This window comes from Aulonocara stuartgranti (genome assembly GCF_965226115.1).
Source record: "Aulonocara stuartgranti genome assembly, chromosome: 13".
NCBI lineage: Eukaryota > Metazoa > Chordata > Actinopteri > Cichliformes > Cichlidae > Aulonocara > Aulonocara stuartgranti.
This window is the reverse complement of record NC_138949.1, coordinates 36203439-36220618: the sequence shown is the minus strand read 5'-3', so window position 1 is coordinate 36220618 and position 17180 is coordinate 36203439. Positions and strand designations below refer to the sequence as shown.

The 17180-nt window shown below is 49.0% G+C and overlaps 1 long non-coding RNA gene across 3 annotated transcripts; it reads left to right on the top strand.

The window, feature by feature from the left end:
* Window positions 1-3964: 3964 nt before the first annotated feature.
* LOC309721075 lies at window positions 3965-16467 on the top strand. 3 transcript variants are annotated; one of them, XR_014280647.1, is made up of 7 exons: window positions 3965-4016; window positions 5269-6247; window positions 8245-8445; window positions 9567-10535; window positions 11756-12729; window positions 13851-14819; window positions 16038-16467. It is a non-coding gene; the product is annotated as an uncharacterized lncRNA (long non-coding RNA). The 3 variants fall into 3 exon arrangements; XR_014280648.1 differs by having other exon boundaries at window positions 7468-8445; window positions 12529-12729; XR_014280649.1 differs by having other exon boundaries at window positions 7468-8445.
* The last annotated feature ends 713 nt before the right edge of the window (window positions 16468-17180 follow it).

Sequence of the window (17180 nt, the reverse complement as noted above, 5' to 3'; positions counted from 1 at the left end):
TGTGTGTGTGTGTGTCTCTCTCTCTCTTTTACACAAAAAACACATGTCAGTTGTTAAGGAAAATGTTATAAAACACTTCTTCAGTAAAGACTCAGAGAAGAGAAACACACAGAACTTCTTGCTAGCAAGGGCAGCCTCCACTCTAAGAGACTCCAGTGAGAGAACTGCCCCGGTCTTTATTTTATACTCCATTGAGTGTGTGTGTGTGTGTGTGTGTGTGTGTGTGTGTGTGTGTTGACAGAGAGAGAGAGAGAGAGAGAGAGACAGAGAGAGAGAGAGAGAGAGAGAGAGGGAGAGATACAAAGGAATGTAATTCAAATTTTGCACTTCAGACCTTACAGTGTGTGTGTGTGTGTGTGTGTGTGTGTGTGTGTGTGTGTGTGTGTGTCTGTCTTTTACACAAAAAATGCACTTGCAACAACTTTAATATGGAATGTACTGGACTTCCCAGCTAGGCGCCCTCCTGTGGATGACAGGTGCAATTGATTGTCAAAAGCAGATATCTAACAGCTTCTGACACTTTGTACCGCATTGAGCCAGCAGAGGGAGCCCCCCTGGTTCAATCCCAGTTGCACAGCAGTTGTGACCAGCTTCTGTCTGTGTGCTTTGGTGTGTGTGAGTGTGTGTGTGTGTGTGTGTGTGTGTTGACAGAGAGAGAGAGAGAGAGACAGAGAGAGAGAGAGAGAGACAGAGAGAGAGAGAGAGAGAGAGAGAGAGAGAGAGGGAGAGATACAAAGGAATGTAATTCAAATTTTGCACTTCAGACCTTACTGTGTGTGTGTGTGTGTGTGTGTGTGTGTCTGTCTTTTACACAAAAAATGCACTTGCAACAACTTTAATATGGAATGTACTGGACTTCCCAGCTAGGCGCCCTCCTGTGGACGACAGGTGCAATCCCAGTTGCACAGCACTTGACCAGCTTCTGTGTGTGTGTGTGTGTGTGTGTGTGTGTGTGTGTGACAGACAGACAGACAGACAGACAGAGAGGGAGATTCAAAGCATCAGGACCAGGAGATGACACAGTGCTCCAAAGGCCTGGTTCTGCTGCCTCCTCCTCCACCCACCTGCTGCAGACGCTTCTGTGAAGGGAAACTGCTACATGTTATGTCACCGATCCCTGCCATGCTGCGTGTCGAACGACCCGGCAGGGCCTGCTGAGTACAGTGGTGGTGGACCCAGGCCCTCTGCACCTTCCTTTCTCCGACTGGGACCGTTTTGTCCCATCCTTTTTGGTCCGATTCGCCATATCTCCAGAACCGAAGAAGCCATCGGCGTGGCCTCTTCGCCACAGCGTCCGGCACCCACCAAAACCCCCACCTAGACACCAACATCAGCCCTCTACACCTCTTACTTTTTCAGTTATTCCACTTTTGTCCCATCCTCTCCTGGCTTTTTCCCCATAACCTATCATTTAAGCCTCATCATACCTGCCGTGGGCCACTGGAGGGAGACAAATCACCATGCACTAAAATTCAAATTTTGCACTGCAAACCTCACAGTGTCTGTGTCTGTGTGTGTGTGTGTGTGTGTGTGTGTGTGTGTGTGCGCGCTTTGGTGTGTGTGTGTGTGTGTGCGCGCTTTGGTGTGTGTGCTTTGGTGTGTGTGTGTGTGTGTGTGTGTGACAGAGAGAGAGAGAGAGAGAGTGACACTTGCTGTGTATTTAAGAAACAAACGCTCAAAGAAACCAAACAGAATGACACAGGCAGAAAGACACTGTTTTATTTTGGTAACCAATGATGCATTTCTTCTCCGCTTGTACAGGGCCTTTTATGACAGGAACAGGAACCACAGAGCGTCAGCCGCACACATCGAAGCTGCACAGGGCACACGCGGCACCACGCAGAATAAATGACGTTCCTGGGCCAAGGCCGAAGCCCAGCCACCCGCTGCCTCCTCGCCGCCTCCTCCCGGGACCTTCAAGGACCACCCACCAGCCACTGGTACACATTCCAATCTTACACAATGGCCCCAGCATCACAGGGCATCTCCTGACATTAAAATCTATCCTGATTTCTGTTGTTTTTCCCTCATCTCTGAGCCGCTGAGTGTGAGTGTGTGTGTGTGTGTGTGTGTGTGTGTGTGTGTGTGTGTGTGTGTGTGTGTGTGTGTCTCTCTCTCTTTTACACAAAAAACACATGTCAGTTGTTAAGGAAAATGTTATAAAACACTTCTTCAGTAAAGACTCAGAGAAGAGAAACACACAGAACTTCTTGCTAGCAAGGGCAGCCTCCACTCTAAGAGACTCCAGTGAGAGAACTGCCCCGGTCTTTATTTTATACTCCATTGAGTGTGTGTGTGTGTGTGTGTGTGTGTGTGTGTGTGTGTGTGTTGACAGAGAGAGAGAGAGAGAGAGAGAGACAGAGAGAGAGAGAGAGAGAGAGAGAGGGAGAGATACAAAGGAATGTAATTCAAATTTTGCACTTCAGACCTTACAGTGTGTGTGTGTGTGTGTGTGTGTGTGTGTGTGTGTGTGTCTGTCTTTTACACAAAAAATGCACTTGCAACAACTTTAATATGGAATGTACTGGACTTCCCAGCTAGGCGCCCTCCTGTGGATGACAGGTGCAATTGATTGTCAAAAGCAGATATCTAACAGCTTCTGACACTTTGTACCGCATTGAGCCAGCAGAGGGAGCCCCCCTGGTTCAATCCCAGTTGCACAGCAGTTGTGACCAGCTTCTGTCTGTGTGCTTTGGTGTGTGTGAGTGTGTGTGTGTGTGTGTGTGTTGACAGAGAGAGAGAGAGAGAGACAGAGAGAGAGAGAGAGAGACAGAGAGAGAGAGAGAGGGAGAGATACAAAGGAATGTAATTCAAATTTTGCACTTCAGACCTTACTGTGTGTGTGTGTGTGTGTGTGTGTGTGTCTGTCTTTTACACAAAAAATGCACTTGCAACAACTTTAATATGGAATGTACTGGACTTCCCAGCTAGGCGCCCTCCTGTGGACGACAGGTGCAATCCCAGTTGCACAGCACTTGACCAGCTTCTGTGTGTGTGTGTGTGTGTGTGTGTGTGTGTGTGTGTGTGTGTGTGTGACAGACAGACAGACAGACAGACAGAGAGGGAGATTCAAAGCATCAGGACCAGGAGATGACACAGTGCTCCAAAGGCCTGGTTCTGCTGCCTCCTCCTCCACCCACCTGCTGCAGACGCTTCTGTGAAGGGAAACTGCTACATGTTATGTCACCGATCCCTGCCATGCTGCGTGTCGAACGACCCGGCAGGGCCTGCTGAGTACAGTGGTGGTGGACCCAGGCCCTCTGCACCTTCCTTTCTCCGACTGGGACCGTTTTGTCCCATCCTTTTTGGTCCGATTCGCCATATCTCCAGAACCGAAGAAGCCATCGGCGTGGCCTCTTCGCCACAGCGTCCGGCACCCACCAAAACCCCCACCTAGACACCAACATCAGCCCTCTACACCTCTTACTTTTTCAGTTATTCCACTTTTGTCCCATCCTCTCCTGGCTTTTTCCCCATAACCTATCATTTAAGCCTCATCATACCTGCCGTGGGCCACTGGAGGGAGACAAATCACCATGCACTAAAATTCAAATTTTGCACTGCAAACCTCACAGTGTCTGTGTCTGTGTGTGTGTGTGTGTGTGTGTGTGTGTGTGTGTGCGCGCTTTGGTGTGTGTGTGTGTGTGTGCGCGCTTTGGTGTGTGTGCTTTGGTGTGTGTGTGTGTGTGTGTGTGTGACAGAGAGAGAGAGAGAGAGAGTGACACTTGCTGTGTATTTAAGAAACAAACGCTCAAAGAAACCAAACAGAATGACACAGGCAGAAAGACACTGTTTTATTTTGGTAACCAATGATGCATTTCTTATCCCCTTGTACAGGGCCTTTTATGACAGGAACAGGAACCACAGAGCGTCAGCCGCACACATCGAAGCTGCACAGGGCACACGCGGCACCACGCAGAATAAATGACGTTCCTGGGCCAAGGCCGAAGCCCAGCCACCCGCTGCCTCCTCGCCGCCTCCTCCTGGGACCTTCAAGGACCACCCACCAGCCACTGGTACACATTCCAATCTTACACAATGGCCCCAGCATCACAGGGCATCTCCTGACATTAAAATCTATCCTGATTTCTGTTGTTTTTCCCTCATCTCTGAGCCGCTGAGTGTGAGTGTGTGTGTGTGTGTGTGTGTGTGTGTGTGTGTGTGTCTCTCTCTTTTACACAAAAAACACATGTCAGTTGTTAAGGAAAATGTTATAAAACACTTCTTCAGTAAAGACTCAGAGAAGAGAAACACACAGAACTTCTTGCTAGCAAGGGCAGCCTCCACTCTAAGAGACTCCAGTGAGAGAACTGCCCCGGTCTTTATTTTATACTCCATTGAGCGTGTGTGTGTGCGTGTGTGTGTGTGTGTGTGTGTTGACAGAGAGAGAGAGAGAGAGACAGAGAGAGAGAGAGAGAGGGAGAGATACAAAGGAATGTAATTCAAATTTTGCACTTCAGACCTTACAGTGTGTGTGTGTGTGTGTGTGTGTGTGTGTGTGTGTGTGTGTGTGTGTGTGTGTGTTGACAGAGAGGGAGAGAGAGAGAGAGAGAGAGAGACAGAGAGAGAGAGAGAGAGAGAGAGAGAGGGAGAGATACAAAGGAATGTAATTCAAATTTTGCACTTCAGACCTTACAGTGTGTGTGTGTGTGTGTGTGTGTGTGTGTGTGTGTGTGTGTGTCTGTCTTTTACACAAAAAATGCACTTGCAACAACTTTAATATGGAATGTACTGGACTTCCCAGCTAGGCGCCCTCCTGTGGATGACAGGTGCAATTGATTGTCAAAAGCAGATATCTAACAGCTTCTGACACTTTGTACCGCATTGAGCCAGCAGAGGGAGCCCCCCTGGTTCAATCCCAGTTGCACAGCAGTTGTGACCAGCTTCTGTCTGTGTGCTTTGGTGTGTGTGAGTGTGTGTGTGTGTGTGTGTGTTGACAGAGAGAGAGAGAGAGAGACAGAGAGAGAGAGAGAGAGACAGAGAGAGAGAGAGAGAGAGAGAGAGAGAGGGAGAGATACAAAGGAATGTAATTCAAATTTTGCACTTCAGACCTTACTGTGTGTGTGTGTGTGTGTGTGTGTGTGTGTGTCTGTCTTTTACACAAAAAATGCACTTGCAACAACTTTAATATGGAATGTACTGGACTTCCCAGCTAGGCGCCCTCCTGTGGACGACAGGTGCAATCCCAGTTGCACAGCACTTGACCAGCTTCTGTGTGTGTGTGTGTGTGTGTGTGTGTGTGTGTGTGTGTGTGTGTGTGACAGACAGACAGACAGACAGACAGAGAGGGAGATTCAAAGCATCAGGACCAGGAGATGACACAGTGCTCCAAAGGCCTGGTTCTGCTGCCTCCTCCTCCACCCACCTGCTGCAGACGCTTCTGTGAAGGGAAACTGCTACATGTTATGTCACCGATCCCTGCCATGCTGCGTGTCGAACGACCCGGCAGGGCCTGCTGAGTACAGTGGTGGTGGACCCAGGCCCTCTGCACCTTCCTTTCTCCGACTGGGACCGTTTTGTCCCATCCTTTTTGGTCCGATTCGCCATATCTCCAGAACCGAAGAAGCCATCGGCGTGGCCTCTTCGCCACAGCGTCCGGCACCCACCAAAACCCCCACCTAGACACCAACATCAGCCCTCTACACCTCTTACTTTTTCAGTTATTCCACTTTTGTCCCATCCTCTCCTGGCTTTTTCCCCATAACCTATCATTTAAGCCTCATCATACCTGCCGTGGGCCACTGGAGGGAGACAAATCACCATGCACTAAAATTCAAATTTTGCACTGCAAACCTCACAGTGTCTGTGTCTGTGTGTGTGTGTGTGTGTGTGTGTGTGTGTGCGCGCTTTGGTGTGTGTGTGTGTGTGTGTGTGTGTGTGCGCGCTTTGGTGTGTGTGCTTTGGTGTGTGTGTGTGTGTGTGTGTGTGACAGAGAGAGAGAGAGAGAGAGTGACACTTGCTGTGTATTTAAGAAACAAACGCTCAAAGAAACCAAACAGAATGACACAGGCAGAAAGACACTGTTTTATTTTGGTAACCAATGATGCATTTCTTATCCCCTTGTACAGGGCCTTTTATGACAGGAACAGGAACCACAGAGCGTCAGCCGCACACATCGAAGCTGCACAGGGCACACGCGGCACCACGCAGAATAAATGACGTTCCTGGGCCAAGGCCGAAGCCCAGCCACCCGCTGCCTCCTCGCCGCCTCCTCCCGGGACCTTCAAGGACCACCCACCAGCCACTGGTACACATTCCAATCTTACACAATGGCCCCAGCATCACAGGGCATCTCCTGACATTAAAATCTATCCTGATTTCTGTTGTTTTTCCCTCATCTCTGAGCCGCTGAGTGTGAGTGTGTGTGTGTGTGTGTGTGTGTGTGTGTGTGTGTCTCTCTCTCTTTTACACAAAAAACACATGTCAGTTGTTAAGGAAAATGTTATAAAACACTTCTTCAGTAAAGACTCAGAGAAGAGAAACACACAGAACTTCTTGCTAGCAAGGGCAGCCTCCACTCTAAGAGACTCCAGTGAGAGAACTGCCCCGGTCTTTATTTTATACTCCATTGAGCGTGTGTGTGTGCGTGTGTGTGTGTGTGTGTGTGTTGACAGAGAGAGAGAGAGAGAGACAGAGAGAGAGAGAGAGAGGGAGAGATACAAAGGAATGTAATTCAAATTTTGCACTTCAGACCTTACAGTGTGTGTGTGTGTGTGTGTGTGTGTGTGTGTGTGTGTGTGTGTGTGTGTGTGTTGACAGAGAGAGAGAGAGAGAGAGAGAGACAGAGAGAGAGAGAGAGAGAGAGAGAGAGGGAGAGATACAAAGGAATGTAATTCAAATTTTGCACTTCAGACCTTACAGTGTGTGTGTGTGTGTGTGTGTGTGTGTGTGTGTGTGTGTGTCTGTCTTTTACACAAAAAATGCACTTGCAACAACTTTAATATGGAATGTACTGGACTTCCCAGCTAGGCGCCCTCCTGTGGATGACAGGTGCAATTGATTGTCAAAAGCAGATATCTAACAGCTTCTGACACTTTGTACCGCATTGAGCCAGCAGAGGGAGCCCCCCTGGTTCAATCCCAGTTGCACAGCAGTTGTGACCAGCTTCTGTCTGTGTGCTTTGGTGTGTGTGAGTGTGTGTGTGTGTGTGTGTGTGTGTTGACAGAGAGAGAGAGAGAGAGACAGAGAGAGAGAGAGAGAGAGAGAGAGAGAGAGAGAGGGAGAGATACAAAGGAATGTAATTCAAATTTTGCACTTCAGACCTTACTGTGTGTGTGTGTGTGTGTGTGTGTGTGTGTGTGTGTGTGTGTGTGTCTGTCTTTTACACAAAAAATGCACTTGCAACAACTTTAATATGGAATGTACTGGACTTCCCAGCTAGGCGCCCTCCTGTGGACGACAGGTGCAATCCCAGTTGCACAGCACTTGACCAGCTTCTGTGTGTGTGTGTGTGTGTGTGACAGACAGACAGACAGACAGACAGAGAGGGAGATTCAAAGCATCAGGACCAGGAGATGACACAGTGCTCCAAAGGCCTGGTTCTGCTGCCTCCTCCTCCACCCACCTGCTGCAGACGCTTCTGTGAAGGGAAACTGCTACATGTTATGTCACCGATCCCTGCCATGCTGCGTGTCGAACGACCCGGCAGGGCCTGCTGAGTACAGTGGTGGTGGAATCGGCCCGATCGGACACTCCTATCTGCCACTTTGACCTTTTTATTCCGTCAAATTTGGACCCATTTACACCAAGTCCAGAACCGTTGGTGCTATCGACATGGGGTCTTCACCAGGGTGTCCGGAGCACCCCGAAACCCCCCCGTAGACACCACTTTCATCCCTCTACGACACTTACTTTCCCAGTTATTCCATTTTATTCCGTCAAGCTCTGGCTATTACCCCCTAACCTAACCAACCCTCATCATACCTGCATTTGTCCACTGGAGGGAGACAAAAACACCAAGCTCTGAGATTCAAATTTTGAACTGCAGACCTCACTGTGTGTGTGTGTGTGTGTGTGTGTGTGTGTGTGTGTGTGTGTGTGTGTGTGTGTGTGTGTGTGTGTGTGTGTGTGTGTGTGTGTGTGTGTGTGTGTGTGTGTGTGTGTGTGTGACAGAGAGAGAGAGAGAGTGACACTTGCTGTGTATTTAAGAAACAAACGCTCAAAGAAACCAAACAGAATGACACAGGCAGAAAGACACTGTTTTATTTTGGTAACCAATGATGCATTTCTTCTCCCCTTGTACAGTACACCCTGAAGCCGTGTGTGGACCAGGAGATCAGCAGAACAGGAACCACAGAGCGTCAGCGGCAGACATCCAAGCTGCACAGGGCACACGCAGCACCAGGCAGAATTAATGACGTCCCTGATCCACAGCTCAAGCCCAGCCACCCGCTGCCTCCTCGCCGCCTCCTCCCGGGACCTTCAAGGACCACCCACCAGCCACTGGTACACATTCCAATCTTACACAATGGCCCCAGCATCACAGGGCATCTCCTGACATTAAAATCTATCCTGATTTCTGTTGTTTTTCCCTCATCTCTGAGCCTGTGAGTGTGAGTGTGTGTGTGTGTGTGTGTGTGTGTGTGTGTGTGTGTGTGTGTGTGTGTGTGTGTGTGTGTCTCTCTCTCTTTTACACAAAAAACACATGTCAGTTGTTAAGGAAAATGTTATAAAACACTTCTTCAGTAAAGACTCAGAGAAGAGAAACACACAGAACTTCTTGCTAGCAAGGGCAGCCTCCACTCTAAGAGACTCCAGTGAGAGAACTGCCCCGGTCTTTATTTTATACTCCATTGAGTGTGTGTGTGTGTGTGTGTGTGTGTGTGTGTGTGTTGACAGAGAGAGAGAGAGAGAGAGAGAGACAGAGAGAGAGAGAGAGAGAGAGAGAGGGAGAGATACAAAGGAATGTAATTCAAATTTTGCACTTCAGACCTTACAGTGTGTGTGTGTGTGTGTGTGTGTGTGTGTGTGTGTGTGTGTGTCTGTCTTTTACACAAAAAATGCACTTGCAACAACTTTAATATGGAATGTACTGGACTTCCCAGCTAGGCGCCCTCCTGTGGATGACAGGTGCAATTGATTGTCAAAAGCAGATATCTAACAGCTTCTGACACTTTGTACCGCATTGAGCCAGCAGAGGGAGCCCCCCTGGTTCAATCCCAGTTGCACAGCAGTTGTGACCAGCTTCTGTCTGTGTGCTTTGGTGTGTGTGAGTGTGTGTGTGTGTGTGTGTGTGTGTTGACAGAGAGAGAGAGAGAGAGACAGAGAGAGAGAGAGAGAGACAGAGAGAGAGAGAGAGAGAGAGAGAGAGAGAGGGAGAGATACAAAGGAATGTAATTCAAATTTTGCACTTCAGACCTTACTGTGTGTGTGTGTGTGTGTGTGTGTGTGTCTGTCTTTTACACAAAAAATGCACTTGCAACAACTTTAATATGGAATGTACTGGACTTCCCAGCTAGGCGCCCTCCTGTGGACGACAGGTGCAATCCCAGTTGCACAGCACTTGACCAGCTTCTGTGTGTGTGTGTGTGTGTGTGTGTGTGTGTGTGTGTGTGTGTGACAGACAGACAGACAGACAGACAGAGAGGGAGATTCAAAGCATCAGGACCAGGAGATGACACAGTGCTCCAAAGGCCTGGTTCTGCTGCCTCCTCCTCCACCCACCTGCTGCAGACGCTTCTGTGAAGGGAAACTGCTACATGTTATGTCACCGATCCCTGCCATGCTGCGTGTCGAACGACCCGGCAGGGCCTGCTGAGTACAGTGGTGGTGGACCCAGGCCCTCTGCACCTTCCTTTCTCCGACTGGGACCGTTTTGTCCCATCCTTTTTGGTCCGATTCGCCATATCTCCAGAACCGAAGAAGCCATCGGCGTGGCCTCTTCGCCACAGCGTCCGGCACCCACCAAAACCCCCACCTAGACACCAACATCAGCCCTCTACACCTCTTACTTTTTCAGTTATTCCACTTTTGTCCCATCCTCTCCTGGCTTTTTCCCCATAACCTATCATTTAAGCCTCATCATACCTGCCGTGGGCCACTGGAGGGAGACAAATCACCATGCACTAAAATTCAAATTTTGCACTGCAAACCTCACAGTGTCTGTGTCTGTGTGTGTGTGTGTGTGTGTGTGTGTGTGTGCGCGCTTTGGTGTGTGTGTGTGTGTGTGCGCGCTTTGGTGTGTGTGCTTTGGTGTGTGTGTGTGTGTGTGTGTGTGACAGAGAGAGAGAGAGAGAGAGTGACACTTGCTGTGTATTTAAGAAACAAACGCTCAAAGAAACCAAACAGAATGACACAGGCAGAAAGACACTGTTTTATTTTGGTAACCAATGATGCATTTCTTATCCCCTTGTACAGGGCCTTTTATGACAGGAACAGGAACCACAGAGCGTCAGCCGCACACATCGAAGCTGCACAGGGCACACGCGGCACCACGCAGAATAAATGACGTTCCTGGGCCAAGGCCGAAGCCCAGCCACCCGCTGCCTCCTCGCCGCCTCCTCCCGGGACCTTCAAGGACCACCCACCAGCCACTGGTACACATTCCAATCTTACACAATGGCCCCAGCATCACAGGGCATCTCCTGACATTAAAATCTATCCTGATTTCTGTTGTTTTTCCCTCATCTCTGAGCCGCTGAGTGTGAGTGTGTGTGTGTGTGTGTGTGTGTGTGTGTGTGTGTGTGTCTCTCTCTCTTTTACACAAAAAACACATGTCAGTTGTTAAGGAAAATGTTATAAAACACTTCTTCAGTAAAGACTCAGAGAAGAGAAACACACAGAACTTCTTGCTAGCAAGGGCAGCCTCCACTCTAAGAGACTCCAGTGAGAGAACTGCCCCGGTCTTTATTTTATACTCCATTGAGCGTGTGTGTGTGCGTGTGTGTGTGTGTGTGTGTGTTGACAGAGAGAGAGAGAGAGAGACAGAGAGAGAGAGAGAGAGGGAGAGATACAAAGGAATGTAATTCAAATTTTGCACTTCAGACCTTACAGTGTGTGTGTGTGTGTGTGTGTGTGTGTGTGTGTGTGTGTGTGTGTTGACAGAGAGAGAGAGAGAGAGAGAGAGACAGAGAGAGACAGAGAGAGAGAGAGAGAGAGAGAGAGAGGGAGAGATACAAAGGAATGTAATTCAAATTTTGCACTTCAGACCTTACAGTGTGTGTGTGTGTGTGTGTGTGTGTGTGTGTGTGTGTGTGTCTGTCTTTTACACAAAAAATGCACTTGCAACAACTTTAATATGGAATGTACTGGACTTCCCAGCTAGGCGCCCTCCTGTGGATGACAGGTGCAATTGATTGTCAAAAGCAGATATCTAACAGCTTCTGACACTTTGTACCGCATTGAGCCAGCAGAGGGAGCCCCCCTGGTTCAATCCCAGTTGCACAGCAGTTGTGACCAGCTTCTGTCTGTGTGCTTTGGTGTGTGTGAGTGTGTGTGTGTGTGTGTGTGTGTGTTGACAGAGAGAGAGAGAGAGAGACAGAGAGAGAGAGAGAGAGAGAGAGAGAGAGAGAGAGGGAGAGATACAAAGGAATGTAATTCAAATTTTGCACTTCAGACCTTACTGTGTGTGTGTGTGTGTGTGTGTGTGTGTGTGTGTGTGTGTCTGTCTTTTACACAAAAAATGCACTTGCAACAACTTTAATATGGAATGTACTGGACTTCCCAGCTAGGCGCCCTCCTGTGGACGACAGGTGCAATCCCAGTTGCACAGCACTTGACCAGCTTCTGTGTGTGTGTGTGTGTGTGTGACAGACAGACAGACAGACAGACAGAGAGGGAGATTCAAAGCATCAGGACCAGGAGATGACACAGTGCTCCAAAGGCCTGGTTCTGCTGCCTCCTCCTCCACCCACCTGCTGCAGACGCTTCTGTGAAGGGAAACTGCTACATGTTATGTCACCGATCCCTGCCATGCTGCGTGTCGAACGACCCGGCAGGGCCTGCTGAGTACAGTGGTGGTGGAATCGGCCCGATCGGACACTCCTATCTGCCACTTTGACCTTTTTATTCCGTCAAATTTGGACCCATTTACACCAAGTCCAGAACCGTTGGTGCTATCGACATGGGGTCTTCACCAGGGTGTCCGGAGCACCCCGAAACCCCCCCGTAGACACCACTTTCATCCCTCTACGACACTTACTTTCCCAGTTATTCCATTTTATTCCGTCAAGCTCTGGCTATTACCCCCTAACCTAACCAACCCTCATCATACCTGCATTTGTCCACTGGAGGGAGACAAAAACACCAAGCTCTGAGATTCAAATTTTGAACTGCAGACCTCACTGTGTGTGTGTGTGTGTGTGTGTGTGTGTGTGTGTGTGTGTGTGTGTGTGTGTGTGTGTGTGTGTGTGTGTGTGTGTGTGTGTGTGTGTGTGTGTGTGTGTGTGTGTGTGACAGAGAGAGAGAGAGAGTGACACTTGCTGTGTATTTAAGAAACAAACGCTCAAAGAAACCAAACAGAATGACACAGGCAGAAAGACACTGTTTTATTTTGGTAACCAATGATGCATTTCTTCTCCCCTTGTACAGTACACCCTGAAGCCGTGTGTGGACCAGGAGATCAGCAGAACAGGAACCACAGAGCGTCAGCGGCAGACATCCAAGCTGCACAGGGCACACGCAGCACCAGGCAGAATTAATGACGTCCCTGATCCACAGCTCAAGCCCAGCCACCCGCTGCCTCCTCGCCGCCTCCTCCCGGGACCTTCAAGGACCACCCACCAGCCACTGGTACACATTCCAATCTTACACAATGGCCCCAGCATCACAGGGCATCTCCTGACATTAAAATCTATCCTGATTTCTGTTGTTTTTCCCTCATCTCTGAGCCTGTGAGTGTGAGTGTGTGTGTGTGTGTGTGTGTGTGTGTGTGTGTGTGTGTGTGTGTGTGTGTGTGTGTGTGTCTCTCTCTCTTTTACACAAAAAACACATGTCAGTTGTTAAGGAAAATGTTATAAAACACTTCTTCAGTAAAGACTCAGAGAAGAGAAACACACAGAACTTCTTGCTAGCAAGGGCAGCCTCCACTCTAAGAGACTCCAGTGAGAGAACTGCCCCGGTCTTTATTTTATACTCCATTGAGTGTGTGTGTGTGTGTGTGTGTGTGTGTGTGTGTGTTGACAGAGAGAGAGAGAGAGAGAGAGAGACAGAGAGAGAGAGAGAGAGAGAGAGAGGGAGAGATACAAAGGAATGTAATTCAAATTTTGCACTTCAGACCTTACAGTGTGTGTGTGTGTGTGTGTGTGTGTGTGTGTGTGTGTGTGTGTCTGTCTTTTACACAAAAAATGCACTTGCAACAACTTTAATATGGAATGTACTGGACTTCCCAGCTAGGCGCCCTCCTGTGGATGACAGGTGCAATTGATTGTCAAAAGCAGATATCTAACAGCTTCTGACACTTTGTACCGCATTGAGCCAGCAGAGGGAGCCCCCCTGGTTCAATCCCAGTTGCACAGCAGTTGTGACCAGCTTCTGTCTGTGTGCTTTGGTGTGTGTGAGTGTGTGTGTGTGTGTGTGTGTGTGTTGACAGAGAGAGAGAGAGAGAGACAGAGAGAGAGAGAGAGAGACAGAGAGAGAGAGAGAGAGAGAGAGAGAGAGAGGGAGAGATACAAAGGAATGTAATTCAAATTTTGCACTTCAGACCTTACTGTGTGTGTGTGTGTGTGTGTGTGTGTGTCTGTCTTTTACACAAAAAATGCACTTGCAACAACTTTAATATGGAATGTACTGGACTTCCCAGCTAGGCGCCCTCCTGTGGACGACAGGTGCAATCCCAGTTGCACAGCACTTGACCAGCTTCTGTGTGTGTGTGTGTGTGTGTGTGTGTGTGTGTGTGTGTGTGTGACAGACAGACAGACAGACAGACAGAGAGGGAGATTCAAAGCATCAGGACCAGGAGATGACACAGTGCTCCAAAGGCCTGGTTCTGCTGCCTCCTCCTCCACCCACCTGCTGCAGACGCTTCTGTGAAGGGAAACTGCTACATGTTATGTCACCGATCCCTGCCATGCTGCGTGTCGAACGACCCGGCAGGGCCTGCTGAGTACAGTGGTGGTGGACCCAGGCCCTCTGCACCTTCCTTTCTCCGACTGGGACCGTTTTGTCCCATCCTTTTTGGTCCGATTCGCCATATCTCCAGAACCGAAGAAGCCATCGGCGTGGCCTCTTCGCCACAGCGTCCGGCACCCACCAAAACCCCCACCTAGACACCAACATCAGCCCTCTACACCTCTTACTTTTTCAGTTATTCCACTTTTGTCCCATCCTCTCCTGGCTTTTTCCCCATAACCTATCATTTAAGCCTCATCATACCTGCCGTGGGCCACTGGAGGGAGACAAATCACCATGCACTAAAATTCAAATTTTGCACTGCAAACCTCACAGTGTCTGTGTCTGTGTGTGTGTGTGTGTGTGTGTGTGTGTGTGCGCGCTTTGGTGTGTGTGTGTGTGTGTGCGCGCTTTGGTGTGTGTGCTTTGGTGTGTGTGTGTGTGTGTGTGTGTGACAGAGAGAGAGAGAGAGAGAGTGACACTTGCTGTGTATTTAAGAAACAAACGCTCAAAGAAACCAAACAGAATGACACAGGCAGAAAGACACTGTTTTATTTTGGTAACCAATGATGCATTTCTTATCCCCTTGTACAGGGCCTTTTATGACAGGAACAGGAACCACAGAGCGTCAGCCGCACACATCGAAGCTGCACAGGGCACACGCGGCACCACGCAGAATAAATGACGTTCCTGGGCCAAGGCCGAAGCCCAGCCACCCGCTGCCTCCTCGCCGCCTCCTCCCGGGACCTTCAAGGACCACCCACCAGCCACTGGTACACATTCCAATCTTACACAATGGCCCCAGCATCACAGGGCATCTCCTGACATTAAAATCTATCCTGATTTCTGTTGTTTTTCCCTCATCTCTGAGCCGCTGAGTGTGAGTGTGTGTGTGTGTGTGTGTGTGTGTGTGTGTGTGTGTGTCTCTCTCTCTTTTACACAAAAAACACATGTCAGTTGTTAAGGAAAATGTTATAAAACACTTCTTCAGTAAAGACTCAGAGAAGAGAAACACACAGAACTTCTTGCTAGCAAGGGCAGCCTCCACTCTAAGAGACTCCAGTGAGAGAACTGCCCCGGTCTTTATTTTATACTCCATTGAGCGTGTGTGTGTGCGTGTGTGTGTGTGTGTGTGTGTTGACAGAGAGAGAGAGAGAGAGACAGAGAGAGAGAGAGAGAGGGAGAGATACAAAGGAATGTAATTCAAATTTTGCACTTCAGACCTTACAGTGTGTGTGTGTGTGTGTGTGTGTGTGTGTGTGTGTGTGTGTGTGTTGACAGAGAGAGAGAGAGAGAGAGAGAGACAGAGAGAGACAGAGAGAGAGAGAGAGAGAGAGAGAGAGGGAGAGATACAAAGGAATGTAATTCAAATTTTGCACTTCAGACCTTACAGTGTGTGTGTGTGTGTGTGTGTGTGTGTGTGTGTGTGTGTCTGTCTTTTACACAAAAAATGCACTTGCAACAACTTTAATATGGAATGTACTGGACTTCCCAGCTAGGCGCCCTCCTGTGGATGACAGGTGCAATTGATTGTCAAAAGCAGATATCTAACAGCTTCTGACACTTTGTACCGCATTGAGCCAGCAGAGGGAGCCCCCCTGGTTCAATCCCAGTTGCACAGCAGTTGTGACCAGCTTCTGTCTGTGTGCTTTGGTGTGTGTGAGTGTGTGTGTGTGTGTGTGTGTGTGTTGACAGAGAGAGAGAGAGAGAGACAGAGAGAGAGAGAGAGAGAGAGAGAGAGAGAGAGAGGGAGAGATACAAAGGAATGTAATTCAAATTTTGCACTTCAGACCTTACTGTGTGTGTGTGTGTGTGTGTGTGTGTGTGTGTGTGTGTGTCTGTCTTTTACACAAAAAATGCACTTGCAACAACTTTAATATGGAATGTACTGGACTTCCCAGCTAGGCGCCCTCCTGTGGACGACAGGTGCAATCCCAGTTGCACAGCACTTGACCAGCTTCTGTGTGTGTGTGTGTGTGTGTGACAGACAGACAGACAGACAGACAGAGAGGGAGATTCAAAGCATCAGGACCAGGAGATGACACAGTGCTCCAAAGGCCTGGTTCTGCTGCCTCCTCCTCCACCCACCTGCTGCAGACGCTTCTGTGAAGGGAAACTGCTACATGTTATGTCACCGATCCCTGCCATGCTGCGTGTCGAACGACCCGGCAGGGCCTGCTGAGTACAGTGGTGGTGGAATCGGCCCGATCGGACACTCCTATCTGCCACTTTGACCTTTTTATTCCGTCAAATTTGGACCCATTTACACCAAGTCCAGAACCGTTGGTGCTATCGACATGGGGTCTTCACCAGGGTGTCCGGAGCACCCCGAAACCCCCCCGTAGACACCACTTTCATCCCTCTACGACACTTACTTTCCCAGTTATTCCATTTTATTCCGTCAAGCTCTGGCTATTACCCCCTAACCTAACCCCTAACCCTAACCCTAACCCTAACCCTAACCCCTAACCCTAACCCTAACCCCTAACCCTAACCCTAACCCCCCCTAACCCCTAACCCTAACCCTAACCCCCTAACCCTAACCCCTAACCCTAACCCTAACCCCCTAACCCTAACCCCTAACCCTAACCCTAACCCCTAACCCTAACCCTAACCCCCTAACCCTAACCCCTAACCCTAACCCTAACCCTAACCCCTAACCCCCTAACCCTAACCCCTAACCCTAACCCTAACCCTAACCCAAATAAGAGAAACAGAAAAACAAGTAAGAGAAAGAGAGAAAAGAAAAAACAAGTGTGAAACTAAGAAAGAACAAGTGAGAAACTAAGAAAGAAATTTTGAAAAAAACACAAATAGAAAACCTAAAAGTGGGAGGAGACAACACGAGTATAAAAGCCAAGAGAGGCACGCAGAGAACAAACAGACAGAAACATATTGGGCCAGCCTGAGGAAGGCGAAATTACGCCGAAACGTCGCGAAGGCCCAATAAAGTGCACTGAACCCAAGATATGGGTAATTTTTTGAACCAGGGCAGGGACACCACCACCCGGCCCCATCGATGGCCCGTGCACGCCAGGCTACCAGCTTGCTGGTGGCCTGTTCCTTACTTAACACCTAACCAGCCAGTGCCTCGTGGGGTTGGGGGTGCCCCTGCCCTATAACAAATCCTAACC